This window comes from Acomys minous (assembly GCF_964271855.1).
Source record: "Acomys minous genome assembly, chromosome: 6".
Taxonomy (NCBI): Eukaryota; Metazoa; Chordata; class Mammalia; order Rodentia; family Muridae; genus Acomys; species Acomys minous.
Window position 1 is genome coordinate 44,104,571 of NC_140487.1, and position 6,364 is coordinate 44,110,934.

The window sequence follows — 6,364 nt, forward strand, 5'->3', positions numbered from 1 at the left end:
GCTAGCTGTCGGGTTTCCAGAGCTTTCCTCCACCTTTCCTAGTCACCCGAGACACGTCGATTTAATTAATGTGGAACGGAATTTCAGGTTTGCTCTCACTGAGACATGAATTTGGATGGCAGAGCGAATCAAAAATACGGATTGAACTGTCTGGGTTGCGCGCCTTTTCCGGTCATTGCTACCATGCTTCCAGAGCTATTAAGCCCTGACTGCAATACTGGACGCTCGGCAAGCCTCCAAATGGCAGTGTTTGTGGAAACGCTTTCTAGAATCAATCCGATTAATTGATCCATCAGTATCTGGCCACCCAAGACTTAGAAGATAGTGGTATTAGTAAAATGTGCTCAAGGCGGTGGGGTTGCACGCTTAATCCCAGCACTCTGGAGGCAGGGGCAGGAGTTCAAGGCCAGTCTGGACTACAGAGCAAGTTCCAGGATAGCAGAAGCTACACAGAGAAACCCTGTCTCAAACACCCACCCCCGGGAAAAATAAAATGTGCTCAAGAAGAAATGTTTTATAGTACTTTGAATATTATGTGTGAAAGGAGAAAAATTAATCCAGATAACTTATTTAGTAATTTCATGAAAACACTGACAATTGCCGGGTATGGGTGGCACATGCCTTTAATCCCAGCACTGAGGAGGCAGAGGCACGCAGATCTCTGTAAATTCGAGGCCAGCCTGGTCTACAAAGTGAGTCCAGGACAGCTAGGGCTGTTACACAGAGAAACCTTGTCTCAGAAATAAAACAAAACAAAGATACTTAAATCCCATTAAGGCAATCCAGTGCCAGTACATATTATAGTTTTAAAATCTTTTCAATTGGCACAGATGCTAGGAATGTTTCATCCTATCTTTTTGGTTTGGTTTGGTTTTTCGAGACAGGGTTTCTCTGTGTAGCCTTGGCTGCCCTGGACTCGTTTTGTAGACCAGGCTGGCCTCGAACTCACAGCAATCTGCCTGCCTCTGCCTCCCGAGTGCTGGGATTAAAGGCAGGCGCCATGCCCCACCACCGCCGCCCAGCTTCATCCTATGTTTTTAGGTAAATAATTATTCCCTATTCGCAAGTGATGAAATTGTGTCCAAAGTGCTATGACTTACCAAGTTCACACTTAATGTTGAGTGCTAATGGCAGTCCTCTAGCTGCACTGTGAGATTATTGACATCAATTCTGTAAGCCAATCTCTGACTTGATAGAAGTTAAATCAAGTGTTGAATTCTGATAACCAGGTTTAGACAGCATAGTTAAAGGTACTGATAATTTCTGAGCAGATGTTAAGACAATGTCTCGGGAAACTAGAGTACAGAATTGTACTACAGGCGTCAGCAACATGCCCTTTTGGTTTACGTTCTATCCTAGTAATCTGTTCTAATCTTCTGGCTCCTTCTCATTCTCTGGCGCATTTTATGTTCACCTGTGTCTGGCTTGTTCTCTCTCTCTCTGCAACCTGCCTCTGTAAAATTGTCCTGGTAAAAACTTCCTCTGAAATCTATGAACTGAACTGCACAAACTCAACTCCACTGCACTGTCTCTCAACTCACTGACTCAATCAAACTGACTGAACAGAAGTCACAGACCCATGTGCCTGTCTTTCCAGAGTGCTAGGATTAGTGGTGTGTACCACCATGCCTGGACTTCTTTACCTGAAACTTGCTCTATACCAGGCTGGCCTTGAACTCAGAGATCCGCTTGCCTCTATCTCCTGGGATTAAAGGCATGTCTGTATTCTAGCCAAATCACACAGACCTAAAAGTCTTTAGATGTGATCCCTTGCCAGATCAGTCATGTTCTGAGTTCAGATTCCTCTGTATACATTTCACTGTATACAGGTGTGAAATTCTCTGTCCCCCAGAAACTATCAACTGTTCATAGCCCCTTAGTAATGGGTGGGGCTTGGAGTCATCTACCCCCATCTATGATGGAATTTTGGCAGATTGATGTCATGCGGGAACCCCAACTGGTATGAGTTTCTGAGTGACAGCTATGACAAGAACAGAAATTTGCATTTTAAAATACTCCTCCTCCAGTTTTTTTGTACTTAACATTCTTTCCACTTCCTTTTTTTCATGTCCCCTGAGATTTGGTGCCAGGCCTTTCTAATCTCAGAACATTAATAATTATCACACTTTGAGTGTTTACTATGTGTTAAGCACTATATTAGGCACTTTACATATAGTTATTCGACAGTCATAACAAAGAAAGTTTTTTGCCTACAAAAAAGCGTGAAACCTACAAAAAGAAAATATGCCTAGTTAGAATTAATGCCAGAGAGCAGATGGCTTTTTATCTTTTGACTGTATCAAATGCTTTAATAAATTTTTTGTTTTGTTTTGTTTTTTGAGGCAGGGTTCCTTTGTGTAGCTTTTGCTGTCCTGGGCTAGCTTTGTAGACCAGGCTGGCCTCGGACGCACAGCATTCTGCCTGCCTATGCCTCTTTGAATGCTGAGATTAAAGGTGTTGTGGGGGGCTGGAGAGATGGCTCAGAGGTTAAGAGCACTGACTGCTCTTCCAAAGGTCATGAGTTCAATTCCAGCAACCACATGGTGGCTCACAGCCATCTATAACGAAATCTTATGCATAATAAGTAAAGATGTGTTGTGAGCTGTGTGATGTGGGCACAGGGAACTGAACTCAGCTCCTCTACAAAAGCAGCTAGCAGTCTTAGCCGAGCCATTTTTCAGCTCCAGAATACAACTTTTGAGGACAAGTTAGGATATTTCTCCCCCTCCAAACCACTCTAACCAATCATTAACCTCCAATAATTCTCCCTCTTGTCTCTAGCATATCTTTTCTTCATCCCTGAGATCAACACTCCAATGAAGGCCTTCATTTCTCAACAAGAGTGTTATGTAACTGGAACTATGACTAAATCTCCTCTAGCCTGGATTATTTTTTATTACAGCATCTGCAGAGGGAAAGCTTTTGTGATAAGCATCCCTTGCCTGCCTAGTTACCAGATGCCTACCTCAGTTACATTACTTATTATACTGCTTTCAGTTGTTTGATTTTCTGTTGGTCTATCCCAGTACTTTATAAACACTGGCAGTGTCTTCTAACTGTCATACTCCCACCTTCTAGTAGTGTATAGAGGTATCTACTGCAGCTGGGCATGGTGGCACATGCCTTTGATCCCAGCATTCTCAAGTCAGAGGCAGATGGATCTTTGTGAGTTCGAGGCCAGCCTGGTCACAAAAAAGCCAGGACTATTTCACAGAAAAACCTTGTCTTAAAAAAAAAAAAAAAAAAAAAAAAAAGATTCTCTACTAATGAGCAAAAGAGCCTAGTGGAAACTAGAGTCCTTTTCCTTCTGAGCTTATTTCTTGTTCCTAAATATCTACTCAACAAGATCTCAGCATGCCACGCATGTTCTAACATATTTCATATGGATACAGAACTCATAATAACCACGTGAGGATGGCACTATCACTTACTTAGTTTATATATGGGACCTAAGGCAAAGGGTAAATAATAAGCTGTGTGACCTTGGCCAAGTGAACTGCAAAGCTGAAATTCAAACAAAGTCCTTTGGTTCCTAACACCCTAAAGTTATTCCAAATCATCCATGTCTTTAATTGCTTGTCAAATTAGTGAATAGAGTCATTTCTAGTTTCTACAGGAGCCCTGAAGGAGGGGTGCACATACCTTCATCTGTATGTGGAGGCCAGAAGACACGCCTTGGCTCTCATTATTCTGGTGTCCCATACGTTTTTCAGAAGATAGGTGCAGAGAGAGTATGGCCTGTGGGCTGCCAGGCGTTCTGCAGTTAGAATGTTCAGACAAGATTCGATTTTGAATATGCTCAGTTATTCACACAACCTTTTTTATAATACCATGTATGGTGGTTTGAATAGGTAGGGCCTGATAGGACTCCTGTTTGAGTGCTTGGTCCATATGTAGGGGCACACTATTAGGAGGTGTGGCCTTCTTAGGGTATAACTGTTTGAATTATCTAATATTTATATCAATAAAGACACAGGAGGCAGCCAGGCGGTGGTGGCACATGCCTTGAATCCCAGCACTTGGGAGGCAGAGGCAGGCAGATCTCTTGTGAGTTTGAGGCCAGCCTGGTCTACAAAGCGAGTCCAGGACAATCAAGGCTACATAGAGAAACCCTGATTCTACAGTTAAACCCCTAGCTCTTTAGAAATCTATGCTATCTGTGCCATTTTACCTAGCTAGCCTACCTTTCTCTTGAGCTCCTCTGAACCCATGAGGGCTCCTTTAGCTCGTTTTCTTAGAATTCTAGTTTACTTGTGTTCTCCCAGATGCTTTTCTGTAGTTCCAGCAAGCCCAAAGAGTGGGTCTCTAACTGTTACCCAGAGCTCCTTCCAAAAATGCTCTTCCAAGCCAAAAAAAGAGGGAGCCCTATCAAAAGTCCAATTACTTATAAAAGAAGACTGTAGCTCCTCCCCTACCCCATTGGCAGACTGAACCATGTTTTCATAGACATAATGTGGGGGCTCCAAGCCAAGTCAGTAGGGGCCGAACCATTTCACCTTTATAGTGGAGTAGCTGGAGGCTACCCAGCTGACTTTGTCTCCAGTCATAGAGCAAAGACCATAAGACCTCTCCTAGGCAACTTGCCTTAAAATAGGAACTTTCCATTCTTTAGCATTCTTATCTATGGCAGTTTTAGAGACACACCCAAACTGCTTCTCTTTAGGACACACCTAAATGTATCTGACATATGCAATATCTATTTAGGCTTCTAGAGTTTGCTAACAATTAGTTTTTCTGTGTACAAATACTGTGTAGAATAATCAAATATTCTTTAACACTGGAGTAAGATGTGATCTTTTCGGAGGAAATGTGTCACTGTGTGGGCAGGCTTTGAGATCTCCTATGCTCAAGATCCTATGTCCAGTGTGGCAGTCTCCTGCTGCTGCCTGAAGAGCAAGATGTAGAGCTCTCAGCTCCTTCCCCAGCACCATGTTGGCCTGCATGCTGCCATGCTTCCCACCATGATGACGATGGACTAAACCTCTGAAACTGTAAGCCAGACACAATTAAATGTTCTCCTTTATAAGAGTTGCTAGTCACAGTGTCTCTTTACTCAATGGAAACTCTAAGCCATCATGCTAATATAAAAACTAAACAGACATCTCACCAAGCAGGGAAAAGTTCTTTGGGCACAAGGATCCACTGGGGATTCTTCTCTGGTGTGGATGCTTTGGAAGCTTGCAAGCTTCAACCCACCTTTGCCATGAAGTCCTTCAGTGGTGGCAGGATAGGAGGATGGCACTGATGGAAATCTGGGGGTCTTTGGGAGTGTATGTAGGCCAATGGCTAGCTGACAGGTAAGCCTGTGTAGGCTCCATGACTGTGTGAAAAGTTCAATGGTCACCAAAGCCAGTTCTAAGCACAGAGTCTCAGGTCCTCTTGTCTATGAGTAGCAACAGAGGATATGGAAGCCAAGTCTTAGGAACACAGATATGCAATCCTAGAGACCATTTCCAAAGTTGGAGTTATTGTATCATTTCACTGGGCAGTAGGTTTGCGATATCAGGGCTACAGCTTGGGGTTGGTTCACTAGCGTGTTAACACCATCTTAGGGTTAGCTCATTAGTGTTATCAAGGCCTGTCCTGGGCTAGGCTTTTTCTGAGCTGCCTGGTGGTCTGTCAGGAATTTGTTTCTGAGGACTAGCACTTATCTGAGATACCTGGTGTCAAACTTCTATTTCACTTGCATTACATCATTCCAAGTAAAACAAAATGGTCTCCAAGTTACACAGAATGTTTTGGTTTCTTGTTGTTGTCGTCGTCGTCATCATCATCATCGTTGTCCTCCTCCTCCTCCTTCTTCGTCTTCTTCTGCTCCTTCTCTGCTTCTTCTGCTTCTCCTTCTGCTTCTCTTCCTTTTTCTCCTCTTCCTCTTTCTCCTCCTCCTCCTCCTTCTTTTCCAAGGCAGGCTTTCTCTGTGTAGCCTTGGCTGTCCTGGACTTTATAGACCAGGCTGGCCTTGAACTCACAGAGTTCCACCTGCCTCTGTCTCCCCAAGTGCTGGGATTACAGATGTGCACCACCACGCCAAGCTACGAAACCATTTTTAAGCTATGTCCTTACAATAGGACTTCTCTGAAGACTTAATTTTTTTAACTAATATATTTTATTACAACTTATTAAATGAGTGTACGTCACTTATAACCTGACTAACCAAAACAATAGGAAATGAGGATTAAGGAACACAACAACAAAACCGTAAGGATATCAGTTCCGAGGAGCAATTCTCCGGAACCTCAGCAGGAGCTGGAGCCCCGAAGCCTTCCCTTGAGTGGTTCTCTCTAGGAGCATCTCGAAGTGCAGCGATGAACAGCAAAAACTATCCCAACTTTCCAAAAAGCCCTGCCTCCAGTTCTGGGCTCGT